Genomic DNA, 26,437 nt, shown 5'->3' on the forward strand with positions numbered 1-26,437 from the left:
CTTTCAAATATTATTTGGCACTATAGGCTGAATGCTTAGCTCCCATTTTTGCTTTTTATAATTATATAACATTTAATGAGATGGTTTAAGAAGAAATTGAAAGCCTTATTCTATACTTCATACCATAACAAACTAAGAAATACTTCAGAGCTAAAAGTTAGCTTATGCTATATCTTACTACAATTCGACAACTGCAAATCCTAAATATATATAATACATAATTATATTTTATATGTTTTATAACTATGTACAATTCATGAGCCTAGACTAGGAGTTATAATTCCATTAGCTAAATATCCCTCCTTTGCGAAGTGAAATTTTCTCAGGAATCCATGCAGCATTTACAGGGCTTTTAACACCAAAAAGCCAAACCCTGGCTGGCCCACTAATACCGAGCACATATTATTTTCATGCACTTCCATTTGCGTGTGCAAATATCCATATTTGCTCATGGAAATTGCACAGGCAAGCAGATGATAATTTAGAAAAAAATAAAAAAGGATCTTCCTATTCAGCATGCACCAATGCGTGAAGAAACACATACTTTCAGTGCATGAAGATGGCCCAATCTGTGGGCAGTTCACAAAGAAAAAAAAATTAATATTCTTGTATGAATGGTAAAGTGACTTGACAAGTAATAAGGATGCAGTTAAAAGAGACTGCTAGAAGTTAGCATTATGTCACAGTAATTTTACTTTCATTTTGCTTCTAAAATCCACTATCACTTTTCAGTGTGGAAAAAAACTAGGCTGAGTACAAGGATTAACTATCTTATTTCCTCCTCTTTAATTTCCAATGTCAGTTTCCGTGGTTATTTTTGCCTCCCTTTCTGCCTCCTGTGAATACATGTATCTGAATAACTGTTTGGGGCTCAACTGAAGTATGTCTGGTCACGTGACCATCAGCTCACTGGCTTTTACCATCTTAATTACCTTTGCTAGTTCTGCCAGCTTTTCTTCCCTCATATTTCACTAGCCACCTTCTTCCTTATCAAAATGGTAGCCTATTTCCTCTTTGTAATATTCAATACACTATCTTCTTAAAGAGCAGACTGAATGGACATGGGTTTGGAGGCCAACATATTGATGCAAATGCTGTTTTGTGAGACCAAATTTTTCAGGAGTCACCATGGAGCAAGGATACTCAATTTGTCATAATAATCCAAGATCACTGCTCTTTCATAATAGCTCATGCCTCGCAAACCCCTCTCCTCCACGTATTTCAGGGAATCTCAATTGGCTCATAAATAAGTATGGGTACCACCTTGTGGCTCCTGCTGGCTTCATCTTTGCCATGTGCAGCTGCTCTGACAGTGCGTGCATCCATATCTGCCAAGCCCCTGCCCACTGCCCAGCACCTCTCTCTTTGGGCACCATGGTCCCCCAATGCACCACAACCTCCTACCACTAACACTGTTCCTTCTTTGTTAGTTAAAAAATGTTTAACAAATTAGCCTCTTGTCAAACTTGTTTTGTAGTTACTAGGCTACAGTATAGCAGCTTCATGTCTAAGTACTGGGTATGAGCTACCTCAGCCTATGTTCTGCTGGTAATTTGCACAATATAATCCTATTTCTTTTCACCTGAAGTATGTTCAGCAGGGGTCAGAGGTTAATAAGAGTCTAGTTGAACATCAGCGCTGAGGTTAATGTCAGCTAGGCTGTAGAATCTGAGGTCCAGGACTTCTTTTAGAGCTGATTTTTCCTACCTCTGTAGTGGGGTTGCAGAGAATCATAATTTTAATTCATCATAAAATTGATTATGACAAGGCCCTGTCCCATCTTTACTTTGCTCTTTAAAAACCCACAAAACAATTTTCTGTCCTTTAACCAGTCTATTGCCCTTGCATTCATCAGAGTTAACAGTAGATGATCTTCCTTAATATAGCACTAAGATAAACTAGGTGCTAACTTAATACTGAATGCTTAAAGAAATGGAAATGTCTTGTTTCCAGATCAAACCATTTCTTCCCGAAATCTAGTCCAAATTCATTTAATCAAATCCCTTTATCTTTTTATCTCTGAGTGATATTTTTCATACCTGAGTCATGTTAATACTGACTCTGAAAATTGCATATTATGACTGCCTTTATTATTTTTCTGGACAGTTTTTATAAAGGAATTTCTTCTTATTATCATAATTTTTCCAATAGCCCCCTTTCCAGGCTCCTTAATACATCAGTCAATCCTCCCAGCATCATCCTTAACTAAGAGACCAATCACTCTGTTCTTTCTTCTCACAGGCTGAAAAGGAATCCTTGTTCAAACAGGACATATTCTATGTTTCCATTTATCTCCATAGTTTCATTTGTGTAACAATTCAATGTTAAAAATCATAGTTACACGTTACACAGCTGTGGTGTAGGTTGCAGACGCGGCTCGGATCCCGCGTTGCTGTGGCTCTGGCGTAGGCCGGTGGCTGCAGCTCCGATTCGACCCCTAGCCTGGGAATTTCCATGTGCCGAGGGAGTGGCCCAAAGAAATAGAAAAAAGACCAAAAAAAAAAAAAAAATGAAATACACAAAAAGGAGTTCCTGTCGTGGCTCAGTGGTTAACAAATCCGACTAGGAACCATGAGGTTGCGGGTTTGATCCCTGGCCTCACTCAGTGGGTTAAGGATCCAGCGTTGCCGTGAGCTATGGTGTAGGTCGCAGACACGGCTTGGATCCCAAGTTGCTGTGGCTGTGGTGTAGGCCAGCGGCTACAGCTCTAATTAGACCCCTAGCCTGGGAACCTCCATATGCTGCGGGAGCAACCCAAGAAATAGCAAAAAAGACAAAAAAATAAATTAAAAAAAAATCATAGTTACTACAGATTCTCTTGAAAGAGGGAAATAATAAAAGCTTGATTAAATTATTTTATTCATCCACTTAGCACTCTCCTATCCTTTTTCTAACATTAGGAAAGTCATAAAAAATGTCGTTATATAATATTACATTTTAGTCTTCTTTATTCATCTATAATGGCAACAATCAAAATAGTTAATTTTTAATTACCTTATTTTTAATATGTATCATGTAAGTTTGATCATCCTCTCTTTTGAAGTGAATATGAAAATGTCACACCTTTTTTCCCCCAAGGATTTTCCAGCAATCATTATAATCCCAGAGGAAAAACCATGTTCCTGAATAATAAGTGTTATTTTGTTGCTTCTAATACTGCTTGCCTTATAGGTACTCAACACTCTGCTTAATCGGCTTAATATTTATTTAAAATCAAAGGCATCACACCAGTTTGCTAGCACTATAAAAAGAATCATTCCCAACATATCTGATTTAATATAAATTATGATAAATTATTGTTGAGTGTAAGAAAAAAAGATGAAAGAGAGTTCCCATCATGGCACAGTGGTTAAGGAATCCGACTGGGAACCATGGGGTTGCGGGTTCAATTCCTGGCCTTGCTCAGTGGGTTAAGGATTCAGCGTTGCCATGAGCTGTGGTGTGGGTCGTCACAGATGAGGTTCGGATCCTGAGTTGCTGTGGCTCTGGCATAGGCCAGCGGCTATAGCTCTGATTCGACCCCTAGCCTGGGAACCTCCATATGCTGCAGGAAGCAGCCCTAGAAAAAGGCAAAAAGACGAAAAGACAAAAAAAAAGAAAAAAAAAAAAGAAAGAAAGAAAGAAAGAAGAAAAGATGAAACAATTCAGTGCCCATAAACTCTAGGAACTTTCTCCTTTTCCCCAGCCCCACCCTTAAATACACATTTGCACATGTGCCCCAGCCTTGGCCTGCAAGCCCAACACACTCCCTCTGAAGCTCATCCTTGAACCATAGATTAAAGAACATCTGCTTTAACTCAATAATGCAAACCTGTGACAGGTGAACTATGTCAGAAATATGGAGATTTCTAGAAACCTCTATTTGGATGAATCTTTGAACAAAAACTGATTGAGTAATTACTATGGACAAGATGCTGGGATACAGCAGTAAACAAAACTATCATCTGTTCTCATGGAGTTTACATTTAAATGAAAAGGATTAGGGAGAAGATACCTGAGATAAAGATGCTTAAAGAATAATTTTTTTAAAAATGGTAAGAAGCACAGGTGCCACAGTTGGCGAAGAAATAGACTAATTTGATTGGTCAAATTCATGGCACTCTTCATGGTAAAGGAGATAAGATTAAAACATCTCTGAGGAATGTGTTTACAAACAATACAGTACTTAATGTATATACAGGCTTTGGAGTTGACTTCTTTTGCAGAGGAATAGAAGGATATTAAAGAGATTCTGCCTTTACCCAGCTCTTCTATAGAAAAGAAATTTAGTCAGTCTTGAGGAGTTAAATATTGCCTCTGGAATTCCCTTGGGGCACACAGGTTAGGTATCCAATGTTGTAATTACAGTGGCCTGGGTTGCTGCTGTGGCACAGGTTCTACCCCTGGTCCAGGAACCTCCACATCCTGGACCATCGAATCCGTGTCACAGCTGCTACCCACGCCACAGATGCAGCAATGGCATATCCTTAACTCCACATGCTGCAGGGTGGGTGTACACACACACACACACACACACACACACACACACACACACACATATCCTCTAAAGCTTTATTGCTTAAAAAGGGGGAAGAAATTATTTTTTCTATCATAACAATGTAAAATCATTCAATAAGAAAGGATTGTTTGTGCATATTTATCAAGAGCCTTAAAAATCTTAAGAATTCATCAGCACCCATATGTGTGTAAAAATTCAGATGTATGAGAATGTTTGTTGTTGTTGTGTTTGCATCAACAAAGGAGAGAAAACAGGAGTTCCTATCGTGGCGCAGTGGTTAACGAATCCGACTAGGAACCATGAGGTTGCAGGTTCGGTCCCTGCCCTTGCTCAGTGGGTTAAGGATCCGGCATTGCCGTGAGCTGTGGTGTAGGTTGCAGACGCGGCTCGGATCCCGCACTGCTGTGGCTCTGGCATAGGCCGGTGGCTGCAGCTCCGATTAGACCCCTAGCCTGGGAACCTCCATATGCCGTAGGGGCGGCCCAAGAAATGCCAAAAAGACAAAAAAAAAAAAAAAAAAAGAAAACAGCCTAAACCCATTAACAGAACACTGACTGTATCAGGTCTATACCATGATTATTATGTGGCCATAAAAAAACAGGAGTTGGATCTATGTATTCTAAACTAGAAGAAGTTCCAAGATATATTTTTTTTAATTTTACAAAATAAAGGTACAGAATAGTGTATATACATCCATATATAAAAAAACAAGAGTATACTGCATGTATTTTCTTGTGTAGACTATTTTCAGAGGATAACAGAAGAAATGTTTAACTGTGGTTTCACTGCCTATGGGGAGCGTCAGTGGAAAGGGAATTTATTTTTCATTATATATTATTTGAGATTTTACAATGGGTATTAATTCCTTCTTTTTTTATGGCCACATCCACAGCATATGGAATTTCCTGGGCCAGGGATCAAATCCATGCCACAGCTGCCACCTATGCCACAGTTGCAGCAATGCTGGATTGGTAACTCACTGCACAAGCCTGGGGTTTGAACCCACACCTCCACAATGACCTTAGCCACTGCAGTGGGATTTTTTTTTTTTTCATCTTTTTGCCTTTTCTAGGGCTCCTCCCTCGGCATATGGAGGTTCCCAGGCTAGGGGTCAAATCGGAGCTGTAGCCGCCGGCCTACGCCAGAGCCACAGCAACGTGGGATCCAAGCCGCGTCTGCATCCTACACCACAGCTCACGGCAATGCCAGATCCTTAACACACTGAGCAAGGGCAGGGATCGAATCTGCAACCTCATGGTTCCTAGGTGGATTCGTTAACCACAGCGCCATGATGGGAACTCCTGTAGTGGGATTCTTAACCTACCGTGCCACAGCAGGAACTCCCCCATTTCTTCTTTTTAATAATAAAAATAAGTTAGGTCAAAAAGTATCTAAATAAATGATAGTCTATTCATAAAATGGAATACTTTACAGCCACAAGAATAATATGGAAATATATTTAATGATATGGAAACCCTTTCATTAAATATTATTTAACTGAAAAAGGCAAGAAATATATGTACAGGTATATTTGTGTGTATATGTTAATGGAAGTTACTGGATGGAGAGATTATGAATACTTTTCTATGTATGATTACTGTGTTTTCTCCACTTTCCACAACAAGGCATTTTAATGTACATTTGCTGGTACAATGAAGGCAGCATTGTGTAATGATGTCTCCCATTAGTGAGGTTGCATCTATAAACACATCTGAACAATTTGGTTCTGGAAAACATTTGGAAGATAGAGGTCTCAAGATCCCAAGGAGGAGGGACTAAAGATAGATAAGGGGTGACTGAGCATTCCTAAAGGACATGTACAGCCCAAGTGGGCACTTACAGTGAGAGGTCCTGGACCATAGAGTTGTGATGTGGTCACCAGCAGCACCATTGGGAAGAAGAGAAACTTTTCTACAGAAAAGTCACCTAGAGGGAGGAGAGCCCTAGAAGTGTTTTGGTTTGGTTTGGTTTGGTTGGCTTTTGTTTTCTTTTCTTTTTAGGGCTGCACCTGCGGTGTATGGAAATTCCCAGGCTAGGAGTCAAATCAAAGCTGCAGCTACAAGCCTATGCCACAGCCACAGCAACACTGAATCCGAGCCATATCTATGACCTACACTGCAGCTTGCAGCAACACCAGATACTTAAACCACTAAGCAAGGCCAGGGATTGAACCCACATCCTCACAAATATTAGTCAGGTTCTTAACCTGCTGAGCTGCAATGGGAACTCTGAGTCTTTTTAATTGAGTTGAAGGTGTACAACATATTGACTTGATTCATTCATACTGCAATGTGATTGCCACAGCAGCCAGCTAAGGAATGCCTCTATCAATCACATAAGTATCATTTCTGCTACTGTTGGAAACACTTAAAATCTAGTCTTGCAGCAAGTTTAACGTTTATAATACAGTTCTGTTGTAGGGTTTTGAAAGTACTCAGTGAGTTGTGTCTTGGTTGGCTTCCCATATTACTGAGTCTGAGCAACATGACAAGAAACCAGCCTTAGTTTTCATCATCGTTACCTGGAGCTTCAGCTGACCTGTGAGTGGCTTTACCTGAGATTAGAGCTCCTACTGAAGTTGTTCTACAATCACTACATAAATAACATTTTGTTTCTTTTTCACCTGATAGTTTCTAAGAGCAAAAGTGAAGCCTCAAACTTGCTTTTAGCCCTGGGAAAATGCAAAGAACAATTTTCTTTAAAAGTTATCTTGCTTGGCAGGCATGTATATCTGAGCTCCAGCAAAATACTTAAACCTGCTGTTTGGAGATTCATAAAACTTAAATAAGTCAGATTTGTTCTGTGGGTATTTGATCCCTCAATCAACCTTCAAGATTGATTTGTTTCATCTACCTCTTTTAATCTATTTAAGGGTAGGAAAGATATATGATCCCTTGAGTGTACTATTTAGGTCATTTACCTCTCTTCTCTAAGAAGCACATAAATCAAGAGAAATGAAAATTTTCTGGATTTTTCCACACTCATCCCCTTGCAGCAATATTTATTGAGTACTCGGACTATGTACACAGCTCACCTTCCCAGACACTAGAGGAGAAATAGTAGAATTATTCCCTTCCATGGGAGTTCCCATTGTGTCTCAGCAGTAACAAACCCAATTAGTATTCATGAGGATGCTGGTTCACTCCCTGGCCTCGCTCAGTGGGTTAAGGATCCTTTGTTGCTGTGAGCTGTGGTGTAGGTAGCAGATGTGGCTCAGATATGGCATTTCTATAGCTGTGGCATAGGCTGGTAGCTGTAGCTCTAATTCCATTCCTAGCCTAGGAATTTTCATATGCCATGGGTGTGGCCCTAAAAGAAAAAAAAAGGAATTATCCTATTCCACAATGCACTCAAAGAAAGAATACAAGTGTTCCACAGTTGTAAGCAAAAGAAGCCTTGGAAGCACTATCAAATGAATTGCACCCTGTATGTGCATTCATGTATTTCCAGTCTAAGCAGATGAATGGATAAATAAATTGTGACATATGAAATATTATTTAGCCATAAAAAAGATAATCTTGTGATTTGTGACATGGATGGACCATGAAGACATTATGTTAAATGAAATAATCAGAGAAAATCAGATCTCTTTCACATGTGGAAACTTTAAAAAATAAAAACAGAAACAAATAAGAAAAACCCCCATCAAGCTCATAGATACAGAGAACAGATTGATGACTGCAAGAAGCAGGGGTTGGTGGAGGATAGGAGAAATGGGTAAACTACTTTGTTTGTTTTTACTCTAAATACATTAAATAAAAAAATTTTAAATAAAGACAGTAATAATACCAAGTGTTAGTAAAGATGTGAAGCAATAAGAATTCTGATATCCTGCTAGTGAGAATGTAAATTCATAAATTAACTTTGCTGAATAATTTGACATTATCTACTAAAGCTGAAAACATGCATGTTATATCAACTATTGGTTTCATTTCTGCATATTTTCTTAACAGAAATATACTCCATGTGCACCAAGAGACATAAAAAAGGATAATTATATGGAGTTCCTGTCATGGCTCAGTGGTTAACGAATCTGACTAGGAACCATGAGGTTGCAGGTTCGATCCCTGGCTTCACTCAGTGAGTTAGGGATCCAGCGTTGCCCTGAGCTGTGGTGTAGGTCGCAGATGCGGCTTGGATGCCGCGTTGCTGTGGCTCTGGCATAAGCCAGCGGCTACAGCTCCAATTAGACTCCTAGCCTGGGAACCTCCATATGCCATGGGAAGCGGCCCTAGAAAAGGCAAAAAAAAAAAAAAAAAAAAAAGGATGATTATAGTAATATAGTTCACAATAAATCCTAATTGAAAAAAGTCTATTAAATTAGAATGGATAATTAAAGTACATAAATACAATGGAATAAGTAGTAATAAAAATTAATGAACTATAGCTTTCAGCAGCAAGATATAATAACCTCACAAACATAATGTTGAGTAAAAGAAACAAGGTACAAAGAAGTATACATTCTATGATTTCAATTACATAAATTTAAAAAACAGATAAATCTACATGATGGGACAGAACTTAGGATACTGTTTATTTTTGTGAAAAAGGAAGGGGACAGTAATTAAGTAGAGGCCTGAAAGGGGGTTCTGAGATCATAGTAATGTTTTATTTCTTGATCTTTATGAACATTATAAAGGTGCTTGCCGTAGGGTAACAGTTACACATTTGTGTATTATAAACTTGTAAAACAATTTCGAAATAAAGTAAAATAAAATAAAATCAGGCAGAAATTTAAAAAATAGAAGTCAATATAGTAATAATTTGTTAGACATCTTAGAATTTAAAAAAATTCTCATTAAAATTTGTTTTAAAACACAAAATATTAGATAACATCTATACATGACATAATTCACTAAAAGATAATATTACGGATATTACTTTTAATAATTATAGACCAAAAACTCATAGAGAATAAAGAGACTTCAACATATGTCTAATAGGCATTTTAGAAGAAGGAAATAAGAGAAAAACATTACTTAAAGAAATATAGCCAAGGGGTTCCTGTTGTGGCTAGGCAGTTTAAAAACCCAATGCAGTATCTGTAAGGATACAGGTTTGATCCGTAGCCTCACTCAGTCGGTTAAGGATCTGGTGTTGCCATGGCTGTGGTATAGGCCTGCAACTGCAGCTCCAATTCAACCCCTAGCCCAGGAACTTCCATATGTCATAGGTGCAGCGATAAAAAAGCGGGGGGAGGGGGGAGAAGAAATATAGTCAAGAATTTTCTGAAATTGAAGAAATAGGACTCCTAGAATAAATAAGATAACTCTGTGCCTAAGCACATGATAAGAAAGCCACAGAATATAGAGATAATAAAATCATAAAAACTACCAGAGAGAAAAAGACTACCTACAAACAAAAGAACAACAATTATATAGTAGATTTCCCTTTAGCAACAAAATGTACCAGAACACAATGGCATTTTTCAAGTTTCGAGGAGGAAATAAATCAACCTGCAGTTTTATATCCAGCTGAACTGTCACAACCAACACAATAAAAACATCTTCAGACATCAAAGACTAAGAGAGTTTACCACTCACAGACTCTCACAAAAAGATAACTATTCAAGTATATACATTTCCTCCAAAATAATCAATCTCCCTTAGACTTCACTCCCCATTTTGTTCCATTATTTTTGAAACATGTTGTCTATTAAGTAAAGAATTCTCTCTCCAAAACCCTTGATATATTAACTTTTTTTCCTTTTCCTGAATCCATCTAAATAATTACCACTCCTGCATGAATATCTATTATTTGTCTCTCTGCTCCTGTGCCCAAACTACTGGGTACTGTTTAAAAAGTAGTAATAGAAAATAAGAAACAAACGCAAGAGAAATCAGCTAACTGAGCCATCTAAGTTACACTCAACTGGGGTCTTTAGTCCACTTAACATTTCATTTACTTACATTCAATTATCTCCACCTTACATTCCTCATGTTAATTATTCCAGCATTCTTTTTTTTTTTTTTTTTTTTTGGTCTTTTTGCTATTTCTTGGGCCGCTCCTACAGCATATGGAGGTTCCCAGGCTAGGGGTCCAATCGGAGCTGTAGTCTCCGGCCTATGCCAGAGCCACAGCAACGCAGGATCCGAGCTGCGTCTGCAACCTACACCACAGCTCACGGCAACGCTGGATCGTCAACCCACTGAGCAAGGGCAGGGACCGAACCCAAAACCTCATGGTTCCTAGTCAGATTCGTTAACCACTGCGCCACGACGGGAACTCCCTATTCCAGCATTCTTATTCTCTCCCCAAGCCCTTCATTTTTACTCTTTCTTGTCGGTAAAACTGCTTTTACCTCTCAGGGGGAAAACATAAAGCACCTCAACTAATCTATTTCTATGAGGCCAAAATGAAAAGCACTTCAACTAATCTGTTTCTGTGAGGCCAAAATACAAATGAAAGTGTATCTCTGTTATTGAAATAATTGAAACTGTTTAATCCCTTAGTAGGAAAGTGTCTATAATTTCATGTATACTCTATACCATTGTCATCATCATATATAAAAATAACTGTAGCAATGATATAGTAATGTTTCTAGAAACAAAGAACTTCAACAAATATTCTCACTTTTGTTAGTTGGTTTATTATCTCCAGTCATTATAACAGAGAATGACTTGCCTAAAATCACACAGTTACTTATATGTAGAGCTGAGCCCAGAACCTTTGTTCTCCATTTCCAAATTCAGTCCTTTGTGCTGCACTGCTACTGTACGCCAAGATACTATTGTTTTATATAGTTCTTACAGAAAAGAATAATTCTTTAGACAGTGTATTACAATTGTCATATTAAAAATGTTATTGTAGAAAATATTACATTACTGTACTAACAATTTCCCTTAATAAAAACATGAGTCAAATGAAAAGATACAGGTAAAGAGCTATTTATCAGCTGTACTGCATATTTGGCTACCCTTTTCTCCCCAGAAAGCCCTTCCTCCTATTCAGTATCACTTGTTATCTTTGATGCCAAAAGCTATGCTTGCTCATTTACAAGAGGCATCTTGAGGTCTACTAGTGAAATGCAGAAACTCTTTTCTCTGTTCTCTGAACTTCAGTCATAATGCTGTACTTGCTAGTATTCCTGCTAGCAAGAATACTTAATGCTGAAACACTCTAAACAAATATACTATTTTTTATTATCTCCTGCTGTAAATAAACAAAATCTTCAGGCTAGATTCCATCCTTGGATTCTTGACTCCCACTGAAATCATTGAGAACCTTATGTGCATTTATAAAAGAAATTTAGCTTTTTTAATTTAGAGGGAATAAAGAGAATTTTAAGGACTTTTTGAGCAAAATCAAAAAGACTAATCTGTTCAATTAGTTATACTTTATTAGCAAAAATAAAAGCTTATATGGCTCATAACGTTGTTAGTCTGCTTCTATTGTGATAAGCAACTGGAAAGCTGGAGTTGGGAACAGGCAAAATAATGGATTATGGGAAACAGGATTGCACTGGGAGAAAAAGATGTGGCTTTGCAGTTATAAAGACTTGGTGACAAATCCTAGATATGAAATTATGGGCTCTGTGTTCTTCAGCCATAATCATAATCAATACGTAATCATTTAATCAGTATATTCTATTTCATAGCCGTGGTATAAACACTTCACTAAAGCCTATTAAGAAGTTAAAATAGGGAGTTCTTGTTGTGGCTCAGCAGGTTAAGACCCTGACTAGGATGCATGAGGATACAGGTTCAATCCCTGGCCTCGCTCAGTGGGCTAAGGATCCAGTGTTGCCGTGAGCTGCGAAGTAGCCCACAGTTGTGGCTCGGTGTTGCTGTGGCTGTGGTGTGGGCATGTGGGCTGGCAGCTACAGCTCCAATTCAGTCCCTAGCCTGGGAACTTCCATATGCCATGGCTGTGCCCCTAAAAAGACAAAAACAAAAAAGCACAAAGAAGTCAAAATAGGAGTTCCCATCATGGCTTGGCAGTTAACAAACCTGACTAGTATCCATAAGGATGCGGGTTTGAGCCCTCGACTTGCTCATTGGATTAAAGATCTGCTGTTGCCATGAGCTGTGGTATAGGTCACAGATGCAGCACTGACCCCAAGTTGCTGTGGCTGTGGCACAGGCCAGCAGCTACAGCTCTGATTGGCCCCCTAGCCTGGGAACCTCCATATGCCATGGGTGCAGCCCTAAAAAGACAAAAAAAAAAAAGTCAAAATCAATATTTCTTATTGTTTCAGTGTGTCTGATATCAGCAGATGCATTCAAACATTTGTGTCCTGGACTTCTCATGTCTATGTCATAGTATTTAGTCTCATTTGATGAAAACTACAGCTTAGAGGCCTATCTTACTTGAAGTAACACAGAATGTGGTAGAGTTAGGATTCAGAACCAAGCAGTTAACCTTCCCCCCTGTAGTCTTAAGACAGAGTTTAAAGACCGGTAGCCCAGGTGCCAAATCTAACTCACAGCATATATCATTATGCCTGAACAGTGTTTTTAAAATTAAAACATTTCACTCAAAGTCTGAATTTCTGGTTTGTGAAAAAGTGGGACATAAAGCAACAGTGAGCTGACATAGGAACATGGTTGTGGGGTGGCTGGGATGAACCAGGCTGCCCCTTTAGACTAAGCGTGTCCTCACTGACCTCTATGACTCCACACTGCACAATAGCTGCCTGCTTTATTCACTGCATCACCTACCAGGCTCCTGCAGGCTTCAGTGGCTGAGACTCTGTACATTCTCTCAGCAAGAGAGTCATCTCTGAGTCTGTCACCATCTTGTGAGATGGAAACATCAAGGCTACCACACACTGCTATAAGGAATAAGTCCTCCAATGGACATAAGCATTGGGTGAATACTAGGCATTTAATAAACAGTAACAATTATCTTTATTATTTTTCATTATTTTTATTAATAAAAGCATGAGAAGGAGTCCTTGTTGTGGCTCAGCGGAAATGAATCTGACTAGTATCCAGGAGGATATGGGTTCAATCCCTGGCCCTGCTCAGTGGGTTAAGGATCCCGCATTGCCATGAGCTGTGGTGTAGGTTGCAGACGTGGCTCGGATCTAGCATTGCTGTGGCTGTGGCATAGGCTGGCAGCTGCAGAACCTTCCTATGGGAAGCTTCATATGCCACAGGTGTGGCCCTAAAAAAGCAAAAAATAAAAAATAAAAATAAATGAAATAAAATAAAACCATGAAAACTATATGAAGTTTTCAACCAAGGAATCAACTTCAGGCATCCTGCAGAAATGTACCTATACTAATAGCAGCCAATAAATTTAAGTTGAAAATGTAATCTTTGAAACAATCTCTAAAATGAGCTTGCTATCAAACAAACAAACAAAACCTAGGCAAACAAAAAATCCCACATATTTACTGAGTATATTCTATGTGCAAAGCACCTTATGATACAGTCCCCCAAAGAAGTTGGAAACCAGGAGGCCAAGGCAGACATATAAACAGCTAATTCCACATAATAGACTACAGAAGTGTAAAGAATACGTATTATGTACTTTTTTATACCTAATATTTTTTTAAGTATATACATGGACACCAACAGACTAAAATAAATATTTAGAAAATCAGAGAGTTAGGAGTAGTTGAAACTAAAAGTGAGTGTCATCTACAGAGAAGGACTGAGTTTTGGTACCCAAAGCTGAGAGAGAAACACAGTCCATTAAAACAGTCAGTGTCTAAACTCACTAGTGGCTCAGAAAGAAGCACAGCTTTCCTGACACTAAGATCCAAGAGAAATACATTCTCACAATCAGGCTTTTGATGAGAACTGGATATTGGAGCATTTGCATTTATGATTTCCACCAAAACCTTGGATTTCTATGTCAGGGATCAGCAAACTTTTTCGACAAAGGACCAGGTAGTAAGTACTTTAGTCTCTGTGGGCCATACAGCATCTCTTGCAACTACTCAACTCTGCCATTACAATGGGGAAGCAGTCAAGGACAATGCGTAAACAAATGTCATGGCTGTGTTCCAACAAAACTTTATTTACAAAAGCAAGCAGCATGGTGGGTTTAGCTCATAAGCTGCAGCTTACCAGCTTGTGGTCTATGCTGTTCATTAAAAACAGAGTGGTCAGAGTATTCTAGGTTGCATATTTTTTCCTTTTAGCACTTTAAATATCTCTTGCCATTCCCTCCTGGCCTGTAGTGTTTCTGTAGAGAAATCAGCTAATGATCTTATGGGGGTTCCCTTGTAGGTAACATTCTGCTTTTCTCTTGCTGCTTTAGGATCCTCTCTTTATCACTAACTTTTGCCATTTTTATTATTATGTGTCTTGGTGTGGGTCTATTTGGGTTCAGTTTGATTGGGGCCCTCTGTGCTTCCTGTATCTTGAACTTAGTATCCTTTAGATTTGGGAAGTTTCCAGCGATAATTTCTTCAAATATATTTTCCATTCCCTTATCTTTTTCTACTCCTTCTGGAATTCCTATTATGTGTAGATTGGCCCACTTTATATTATCCCATAGGTCTCTTAGAGCTTGGGATTATCAGACACAACTTAGAATAGATTTATAAGAAGATCCTGCTGAGTAGCATTGAGAACTATGTCTAGATACTCATGTTGCAACAGAACAAAGGGTGGGGAAAAAAATGTAAAAGTAATGTATACATGTAAGGATAACTTGATCCCCTTGCTGTACAGTGGGGAAAAAAAAAAACAACAACACCAGAGTGGTCAATTTCAGAGATATTTTTGACAGTTATATTTCTGAAAAGTAGAAATGTTTTTTTAAAGATTGCTGCTTGTTTCATGGAGCTGACCACCTACTCCTCATGGCTTGGAGCAGAGTAGAAGTAAAGTTCATTTGAGCATTAAAAGCAGTCCTGGTTGCATTGTGTAGATATGCCAGCTGATACCTACAACCTTACAAGTAGTGACTGAGATTGAGGAGCTTATGACTCAGACACAATAATTATGCCTCCAAAGAGAACCCTAAAATAGATTACTAACATGTGCCCTAGAGTGGCAGAGGGTAGCTTGAAGGGAAGTTCTCAACTTTCCAGAACATTTTCCCAAAAGTTCTGAAGAAATCAGAGACCTTAAAAAGCAAAGATTTTCTTTTGGGGGGGAGGAGGGGTGTTGTTTTGTTCTTATATTGGGCAGTGACCAAAAATGACCTTCATCTTTATGCTCAATCTCCTTTTAAGAGTCAAGAGTTTGGGAACTTCAGAATGTCATACTAGTCCATCTCAATCCAAAAGAATCGCCTTCCTCTCTAGTCTTTCTGCCAAATAAAAATTCAAGAAATGCTATAAATGAAAAGTGATCATTCCAGTGCAAGGCACTTAGTAGTCCCTCAGAAAATTTGTTGAATTTGAATCTGAATCTTCATAGAGAAGAACAAGTAGTGTCAGCTCAACCAAATTACTGAAATGTGCAGAGAATATAGTAATTAATTGAGTTTAGAGAAGTTAGGGAAGACTTCACTGAGGAGGTTCTATTTGATCATGGTCTTAATGGAATTAAGCATCAAATGCACCAAATAGACAAAGTATAGGAGTTGGTAAGGGGCAGCAGGCTCTCCTGGCAGAAGAAACGGCATGAGCAAGAGCATGTGGTATAAGAGGGCATGAAAGATTCTAGAGTAGAAAGCACTTTAGTTTTGATACGAAGAAGCCACTGGAGACAAAGCTGAAGAGGGAAGTGGGACATTACCCAGTGAAAAGGAATGTTGAAGGAGAATAAGACCAGTGGGAGCCTCCATCTCTGAGCTAAGATTCTGTGGGAGACTCAGCCGGGGAAATGAACCAGATGAGGGTCAACGTGACTGCTCTTGCTTGGATCAGCGGGGAGGCCTACACATCAGCATGTCCTACCCGCTCACAGAAAGGATGCCCTGCAATGTAAATCTCCCAGCACCAAAGGCCTCAGACACAGCATCTTTCAAGAAGCCATTCAGATGAAGGTCCTCAGGCTTCCTGTCCTCTTGAACCTTCGCCAGGTTTGGGAATGAGCTGCAGAAACTTGTACTTCTTTGGGCCAAGAGAAAAAAAGAGGGCGAGTAAAAAAAATAACAAAAGTCTCCTTTTGTTTCCCGCTCTTCCCCACCGGGTTCTCCATGGGTTCAGAATCGGTTACAGTTGCCTCCCTGAGGCCTGCTACCATGGCTTCGGCTGCTGGCCTCCATGGTAACACAAGCAGCCTGCAGCCCCACTCTGTACTTGGCCTTGTTCAGGCTCGGAAGGCCTTCTAGCCTTTGGAAAACTCACACTGCTGCCTATTCCTAACGAGAAGAGCTGCCTCTTATATAATACTAAGACTTTCAGACATAATCATTCTAGCACTTGAAAACCTAATGCTCCCACTCATTGTGATCTTTTCATTGGTTGCTAGACCTCGGGCACCACAGGGAATGTCACAAATTCACATGTTATCTCTGAAAAACAGATATAGCACTTGCAGCTCTGATTTACCTAAAAAAGGTGTTAGGGAAAAAAAAAAGAAAAACCACATTCATGTAACCAGACAGCTCCCTGTCAGTGACACACATGAGAAAGCTGAGAGTCTAAGTTACTACAGAAAAAGAGCGAACATTTTACATTAGTGACTTGCCTTCCAGATCTTTTTTTTCTTTCTTTCTTTCAGCAGGGAGCTTTAGGATAATTTTTACCTGTTCCTGTGTTTGTCATAGAACTTGTCACCAGGAAAAGTGGCACATGAAGCAGCGGTGGGTACAATAAGACAATCCCAGGCAGTGTGGTACAGTGAGAAGAGTCAACAGTCTGTAGGCGTAATCTGCCTTCGATGGAGGCAGAGTGAAGCCCGACATTATTAGCTGAGTGACCTGAGTCAGTAGTTCAAACTCCCTGAGGCTCTATTTCTTTTTTTATTTAATTGGAGTTGCAGTATACAATGTTGTATTAGTTTCTGGTATACAGCAAAGTGATTCTGTGTATTCATAAACATATACATATATGTAATGTGTGTGTATATATATGTATTTACATTCTTTTTCCAACTCTCTTCCATTATAGTTTATTACAAAATATTGAATGTAGTTCCCTGTGTTACACAGTAAGTCCTTGTTGTTTATCTATTTTATATATAGTTGTTTGAAACTGTTAATCCCAAACTCCTAATTTATCCCTCCCTTTCCCTTTTAGTAACCATAAGCTTGTTTTCTATGTCTATGGCTCTGTTTATGTTTTATAAATAAGTTCATTTGTATTTTTTTTTAGATTTCACATAAGCAATATCATATGATATTTGTCGTTCTCTGTCTGACTTACTTCACTTAGTATGATAATCTCTAGGTCCATCCATGTTGCTACAAATGGCATTATTTCATTCCTACTTGTGGCTGAGTGTGATCCTATTGAATGTGTATATATATATATTATATATAAAACCCCATCTTATTTATCCATTCATCTGTCAATGGACATTTAGGTTGCTTCCATGTCTGGGCTATTTTGTAGGTAGTTCTACTGTGAACATTGGAGTGCATGTAGTTTTTTGAGTTGGAGTTTTAATCTTTTCCCAATATATGCTCAGGAGTAGGGTTACTGGATCATATGGTAACTCTATTTTTAGTTTTTTAAGGAATCTCCATACTGTTTTCCGTAGTGGCTGCACTAATTTACACTCCCACCAACAGTGTAGGAAGGCTCCCTTTTTCCATGCCCTCTCCAGCATTTATTATTTGTAGACTTTTTGATGATGATCTGAGGCTCTATTTCTTTTTTTTTCTTTTTTTTTTTTTTTTTTTTTGTCTTTTTGCTATTTCTTGGGCCGCTCCTGCAGCATATGGAGGTTCCCAGGCTAGGGGTCCAATCGGAGCTGTCGCCACCGGCCTATACCAGAGCCACAGCAACGTGGGATCCGAGCCACGTCTGCAACCTACACCACAGCTCACGGCAACACCGGATCGTTAACCCACTGAGCAAGGGCAGGGATCGAACCCGCAACCTCATGGTTCCTAGTCGGATTCGTTAACCACTGCACCACGACGGGAACTCCTGAGGTTCTATTTCTCACCGTTATAAATAGTTCATAAGATCAGGAAGATGAAATTAGTGGAGATGTAGATCCTAACGTAGCTCCTCCAAGAACTAGGCATCAGGAAAGTGCATTAAGGGAAACATCTGGGGATAACATGAGGAGGGAGGGGGATCAAGTAGAAAAAGCCTTCAGACCACAATGCCATCTGGAAACTGAAGGAGAGAGGGGAGAGAGGGAAGGTTGGGTGAAAGAGTCTTGATCATAGATCTAAGGAAGCTCAGCAAGGCCCATGGGGAGTGCGCAAGCTTCGGTGGCTCTTGGGAGAACACTCCTTCCAGAAGGGGTCTGCGTGGCATCTGTGCCACATGCATCATTAGCCATCGGGTGGGGAGCAGCCTGTGGAGGCATGGCCTGTGATGTTCTGATATATGATCAGAAATATATGTTTTGTCTTTGTCTCATTTCTGGCACAGAGCTCCTAAGACCTTTGGAATTTCCTAAGCAATGAGAGCCATACAGGTGTCTTTTGTTATGTTAATGAGGTGACTTTTGCAATGCCCCTAGGTCTCCTAAGGATGGAGCATGGTTCCAACCAACTTTGAGATCAGAGGGTTGGAAATTTCAGTCCCACTCACCCAGGAGGAGAAGGGGGCTGGAAATGGAGATCAATTGCCAATGGCTAATGATTTGATCAACTGTGCCTATGCAATGAAGCCTCCATAAAAATCCCAAAATGAAGAGTTCAGAGAGTTTCCAAGTTGGTGCGATGGAAGTGCCAGGAGAGTGGTGTGCTGGGAGAAGGCATGGATGCTCCTTGACCTTTCCTGTATGCTGCCTTATGCAGCTCTTCCATCTGGCTGTTAATATCCTTTTATAATAAACTGAAAATCTAGTAAGTAAAATGTTTCTCTGATGGCTGGGAGCTGCTCTGGCAAATTAATGAAACCTAAGGAGGGAGTCATTGGAACGTCTGAGTTATAGCCAGTTGGTCAGAAATAAAGGTAACAACCTGGGCTTTTGACTGGCATCTGAAGGACATTTTGAAGGACTAAGCCCTTACCCTGTGGGATCTGACACTAATCTCCAAGTAGACAGTGTCAGAATTAAGTTGCATAATAGGACATCCAGATGGTATTCGATAATTGCTTGATGGTGTAGGAAACCCAATCCCCACCCACCCACACACACATCAGAATTGATGACCAAAACCCTTTAAGCCTTCATGCAGACTCAGTGATGGAATTCAGAAGCCAGCAGCTGGGGCCAGATAATTACACTCCCTGCTAAAGGAAATCAGAGAGGTGTACCCTCATAGCCACCACCAATAGCATATGAAAGCACTTTGCTTGGTAACTGGCATATGGAAGTCAACCAGTAAATGTGTTTTTCCCCCTTAGATGTCAGACATTTGTCTATAGCCTGAATGAAGAATACAGTCTTCAGGATTTCAATCAAATTTTAGATATAAGTTGACCTTCAGTCGATGAAATGCAGTATACAAATTGGTAATATTCTCATTTGAATTTGAAAAAAAGGATGCTTTTCATCATAAACATTGAAGAGAGAAGAGAATGAATGTTAACAACCTTCCCGCAAACGCAAGTTCTCTATCATCATTCACCATCAAGAGCAGAGGTCCCAGGATCTCGATGTCATGCCCACATTTAAAGGTCAGGGGACAAAATGTTTCCAGCCAGTTTACACAGGCTTACATCATGACCAGCATGCTTGCAAGCAATAAATTCCTACTCTCCAAGTTTCTATATATTGATAAAACATTCCATTCCCTGACATCCAGTAAAATCATCTGCTGCTTCAGATCATCCTCTCAGCCCCTATAGCTTCCAACAAAGGAAACCTGGAGATTCAGCCTCCCTTTCCTACTGGCCAAGGCTTTCTTGTGAAAATAGGAGTCTACAATTTTGCATCTATATAGCTTTCTCGTCCTCATCCAAACATCTTTATGTAGGAATGTACAGGTAATGCAGATCTGTTCATAGACGTGGTTCGAGGCTCTTATGAGGTTTTTGACCTTGGGAACATTAATAAATCTCTGTGAATTGCAACTTCATACACAAAACTGAAACAATAATATCTTACCTAAAAAGCTGTCATGAGGTTTAGAGACAATATATGAAGATTACTTCAGGTAGTCCTTAATTCATTTGGGTGCTCAATAAATTATAACTGTTAATCTTTCCTAGATACTTAGCCATGGGAAAATATACAGTAAAGGTGTTCCTACGTGCACCATATAATGCTGTATCACTTATCTCTGTCCCCCCCAAAAAAACCTGCAACAGTAAACTCCTACAATAATTAATGCATTTACAGTTGCTTAGAAAATATACAATATGACTTTAAAATAGTGAACATAAAATTTTAAAATAACAATAAGTGTCTTAAAGCTGGGAGCAGTGGTGTACTCTTAGATTCAGCCCCATGGTGCATACTTATTGAATCATACATATAAAATTAGAAGGTAAGTGCTACCAAACATTTGCTACTGGTTGCTTCATAGCACCTTCCTGATCAAAGCACTGCAAATCTTTACAAACCAGGAGCAGAACATCAGCATTAGATATTTTTCCTACATCTTCTTTAATATTTTCCTAGTTTATTTCATACTTTGATTTTGCACGCCTGAGTCCAAGTGTATACTCTTTTTCAACCAAATTGACTTGTTCTTTCCCCTAGGAAACAGGGCCTTCTCTGAAATATATGGATCCTCTCCTGCCAAGAAGAGAAAAGTCTTCCTGTCTTAATCAGGTCAAGGCCCCTCCTTGCTAGGCCCAGAGGTTACTCAGCAGTAGCTGGTACAGAGAATGATTCCCGCTCTGCAACTGTCTGTTACCATGGAGACATGCTAATTACTGGATGATGAGAAAGCAGAGGAGTTCAGGGTCTATAAAACCATGAGAAGGAAACAGAAATGAATGGAAAAATATGGACGGAGAGAAATTAGGGGATCTTATGGGGCAAACTGTATGTTAAAAAGTCCTAGAATGATAAGGTCATAATGACGAAGTGGAAAGGGATATGAGGAGAGAATATCAATGACAAAGACTCATAGATTCTGAGTTTGAAGAAATGAAGAGTAAAGACTGTAGTTTAAGAGAAGAAATGGAAAACTCCAGTTGTGCCGAGTACAAAGTCACAAGATCACAGAATGTTAAAGACCTGAATTTTATGAGTGTTGAGTGACAGGACTATTTTTTTTTCTAAAGGGAAGAAAGTATGACATACAGGGCTATCAAAATAAATTGCAAATCTCTGCAGACATTTCTCTGTAATAACTTGAATTCACATTCGCCAACCCATTATAATTTGCTGGGTGGCGTGTCAGTGTGCCAATGCATGGGATTTTTTGCAATTTTTTGAGCCAAATGTGCTCTTGGATTTCTATTTCCATACCTCCAAGGAATAACGGTATAGAAAAGGAACATAGCTAGTATTTTAGGAACTATGTTTAAAAAATATAGAGATAAAATTGCTGTACTTAAGGGCATATGAGTACTTATGTACATTGGGCATTTTTAAGAACTTGACTAGTTGATAACATCTATCTTCTAAAGAGATAATTTCATATTACATTAATATAAATATTCTATTCTGTTTATTTTATTATACATTATTCATGACACATTACTACTGTAGTACATCTGATCTGTTGACACATTTTTGAAAGAGAGACATTGTATGCAAATGCAATGATATTGTTGATATTCTAGTAAGGGGAGTAAGCAAGCTACCTGTGACGGCCAAGGGTTTATGACCAGAATCAGCCTAGATATGAAGGAAGAGAACTGGCTCCTGTGTTAATCGGAGAACTACATAGTTGAGTCTCATGTGCAAAGTTATTTTCATCTGCCCTCGCTCATGATCAAATTCACAGCATTCCAACCTTGGAAATTCCCTCCAACCTTGGATTTCCCTGCCCTCAAATTTCTACCAGTACTATCTACCCAGACTGTTTTCCACTTTCCAGATTCCCTCTCAACCTTTAAATCCAAATCAAATACCATCTCCTCAATAAAGGCCTGCCTAGACCTTCGCAGATAGTTAGCAGTGAGTACCCTTCCTAATGGACCTGAAACACTTTGCACCTTACGGAGTTTAATTCCTGACATTTTGGCCATTTTTAAAAATAACTCCTCAAGGCATAGAGGCTATATTTCATGTACATTTATATTCTCCAGTATCCCCAGCACCAAGCACAGTGCCTAGAAAATAGCAAGTGCATGTTAAGTATTTTATTGGATGAGTATTTATAGTCAATTATAAGCAGTAACTAATTTGTACAGTAATTAAGTTTTACAAAGGACTCCCATGCCTCCATAGTGTAAGCTTCTTACATGCCTGTGCCTTTTTGGTTCATCTCTATCTTTAGGACATTAACTCAACTGGTGCTCAGTTAAAATCTGTGAAGTGAGTATCCAGATCCAGAATTATCCAGAGGCCCTGTCTTCCTTTCAAAATTAATAGTTCCTCAGCAACGTACAAAGATCAAACTCTATTGATATAAGTATATCAAAAGGTAATATTTCCTAGTCAGTGAATATTCCCCCCAAACTGGCAAATGTCAGGTGTGACTGTTCTAGGAGACAGAGAGAGTTCCCAGAACAGCTCAAGCTCTCTTCACTGGATGGGCACATGGTTAGTCTAGAACCAATTCCATGTTTTAACACCAGAGGGAGCCAACCTCCGGTGAGGCCAAGAGGGGTAGGACTGACCTGGCTGGTGAGGAAGAGAGAACAATGACCATCTACAGCCTGTTGACTTCATGCTCTATCACTCTGCTTTCTCTAAAGTCTTTGAATCGTGGTAATAAAAATGCCATGTCAATGAATATTACGTTGAAAACATTTTTGAAAAGCACCATATGAGGGAGAAGCGTTGCAGTCTCTGGGAAATCGACCACCCTTCCTGCTTTCCTCCCAGCCATGCTTCTGAGCTACCCCAGATGGGTTAAGGAAGTATTTGGATTCACAGACATAGCAAACATAAAGATCACTCTCTAAACCCAAAATATCTCCCCCATCAATCCTGCAAGAGTATCTAACCCCCACAATATTAACCATTGAAGGTGAAGAATTTTATGGCTCATATTAAAAAAAAAATCATATTGCTCTCACCACCTAAGAATACTGAGAATGGGACACAGGGCAGATCCTTCAGGATGGAGCAGAGAAAAACAGGTGGTATATGGGGCTCTGGGAAGGAAGGCAGGCCGTGGTAAAGCTATAGCAGAAGATTCTAAATAGCCAGTAAACAGCTGAGAATACTAAGTACCTGAGGACCACAAGGTTGAGTGGATGAAAGGAAGGGAGTCAGAAGAGGAGGAAGGAAAGAGATAAATACAAATTCAGTTATCACACAGTTCCGACTCAGGACGACCACGGTGAAAATCAAAACTAGGTCATCTTGCTCTAGGCCATTACACACAAAAACACACCATGGCCCTTTGAATTTGTGCTACAGCGCCATGCATCAGACCATCTCCTTTTTCCAAAATATACAGCCGTTATATGCTTGCAAATGTGGTATGTGTGTTTCTCTATATAATTTTTTTAATGTGCCCAATTAGGTGGTAAACCCAGGGGTCTTCATAAAGGGGTTGCAAATCAGAAAGTATCATAGAATGTTAAATAAAAAAGATTCCATAGACTTCTAAATTTCATTCCATTGCATTTAGTTTGTTTCACATCTACAACTGCTCCGCTGATTTTAGCCAGATACTTTTGATGTCTATTTGATCACAAATGAACTCTCCCAAATAAGAGGACATGAGTAGAACAGGGTAAATCTATTACCTTAAAGCATAAAACCCTGAATTATCATTATCATGACAGTTTCACCTCTTCATGTGTCAGGTAGCATACTTAGTATCTGGTTATGAAGAGACCTTGTTTTCATAAACAGGTATGACATAATTATTGCTTTAACCTCACACCAGATATTTTTGCAAATTTTCAACAGACGCCATTTCTCAAACCTACAGAGTATTTATATTATACTTAGTATATATTTTCCCAGAAAAATTAAAGAAATGTCATTAATGTTACTTTTTCTTAATATTGTGAGTGGATTTATTTAATGAATATATTCTACACAGACTGATGTCTGGACCATAAGTTATAATTTACTTTGTAATTATCAAAATTACACTTAGAATGTATCTACAAGTATAAAGAAGCAATTGAACCAGTGAACCATCGTTAGTTAAACCTCCCTGTCACAAACATTCAAAATCCCAAATTCCTCTATCAGAAATGGGCCCCCCACTTCTACCTGTGTTTGCAGACTGTCTATGGACAGCCTGGACTGTTATCTGTGGCACTGGTTCCTTCTCACTACTCTCAAAGCCTCCCAGTGTTTTCTGGAACTCTTTCAGCCTTTTTAGCTTTTTATTTCTCACATTGTGTTTTTGAATAACAGAAAGATGACACAGCAAAAAATGAAAATTCTGCCAACCCACCAAGTCCTTCTGCCTTAATCCATTTAGAATGCTAACAACATAGCAGAGATTAGGTGATGTGTAAACAACAATACATTTTTTTTCACAGTTCTGGAAGCTGGAAGTCCAAGATCGGGGTATCAGTATAATCAAATGAGGCCTCTCTTACGAGTTGCAAACTTAACTGTTGTATTCATAGATGATGGAAGGAGCTAGGGAGCACTGTTAGGGGCCTCCTTAAAAGGACGCTAATCCATTTACGAGGGCTCCACTCTCATGACCTAATTGTCTCCATAAGTTTCCCACCTCCTAACACATCACACTGGGTGTTAGATTCCAACCTGTGAATTTTAGGGAGACACAAACATTCAGAATATGGTATCTTCCATCACAGCAAAGGATAGAATTCCACCTCTGAGTGAAGGAGAGAGAAACCAATAAGGAATTTCAAAGTGCAAGAATGTAAGCTGGAAAATAAATGACTAAGTTGTAGCAGAAATGATCAGAAGCTCACAGTAAATAATAATCTAGGAGTAAGTTAATAACAAGACACTGTAATATTTACAAAACAATTTGAATATTAGGATGTGCAAAACATCACTTTCTCCATATTAATCAGTTCTAGTCAGAGTTTTATCAAGATGCACAAACTGTAATATAAGGGTGGGAAATGAAGAATTCAGGAGAGGCTCAGAACACTGCTGCCATTATGAAAGTGCTTGGGAGGTTTAATTATTGTCTTCAAGTGTGTAAAGGGCCCCCACACAGAGTAGAGTGGGCAGGGAAGAATGGAATTGAAGCCATGTGTAAGGCATAGGCATTGGAGTCAGACATTTCTGGATTAAGTACTCACTTTTGAAGATCTTTCAAAATAAGGTAATTTTTCACTTCTCTATACCTAAAAAAGGAATGAGTAAAGACTTTTTTAAGTTCTCTTGTTCGGTAAATTTCTGATTGTGTTTCTGTATTGATTTTGTTTGATAAATTTTCAAGCAATTAGAGAAAAACAGTTTTTCTCCTACAAAGCCAATGTTTAAATATCAGCTACCCAATACCATATCTTAGATTTGGGGGCTCTTCGCAAACTGAAAGGCATCATAATATTGAAATTTTATTATCAAAATTTCTAAGTGTTTCCGTTGTTGTTCAGCAGAAATGAACCTGACTGGTATCCATAAGGACACCAGTTCAATCCCTGGCCCTGCTCAGTGGGTTAAGGATCCAGTGTTGCCACAAGCTCTGGTGTAGGTTGCAGACGGGTTTGGATCTGGTGTTCCTGTGGCTGCGGCATAGGCTGGCAGCTGCAGCTCTGACTCAGCCCCTAGCCTGGGAACTTCCATATGCAACAGGTGCATTCTACAATGAATTTTTAATTTTGTTAGGTTCAATAAGAACTTAAAGTTTGTCTAGAAAAACATATATACACTTGCTTAAAGAAAATCAGTCAGGATTTCCTGTCATGGCATAGTAGTTAACAAATCCAACTAGGAACCATGAGGTTATGGGTTCGATCCCTCGCCTTGCTCAGTGGGTTAAGGATCTGGCTTTGCCGTG

General features: G+C 39.1%; 1 protein-coding gene across 4 annotated transcripts in view; it reads right to left on the reverse strand.

Annotated features, from left to right (window-relative positions):
* Positions 1 to 26,437, reverse strand: part of LOC146398640 (uncharacterized) — a 246,506-nt gene that overhangs the window by 129,084 nt on the left and 90,985 nt on the right. For 2 of the 4 annotated variants that reach the window (XM_084982032.1, XM_084982030.1), the window contains exon 3: positions 25,737 to 25,781. The exons of the other annotated variants lie outside the window; for them this stretch is intronic. The gene's annotated coding sequence lies outside the window, so the exon portion shown is untranslated. The remainder of the gene's footprint in view (positions 1 to 25,736; positions 25,782 to 26,437) is intronic. 4 annotated transcript variants of the gene reach the window in all.

Source organism: Sus scrofa, chromosome 11 (assembly GCF_054392235.1).
Source record: "Sus scrofa isolate SSC_HxYL_T2T_F1_AM1 chromosome 11, Sscrofa_HxYL_maternal_Yorkshire_Landrace_v2.0, whole genome shotgun sequence".
In the NCBI taxonomy this organism is placed as follows: Eukaryota; Metazoa; Chordata; class Mammalia; order Artiodactyla; family Suidae; genus Sus; species Sus scrofa.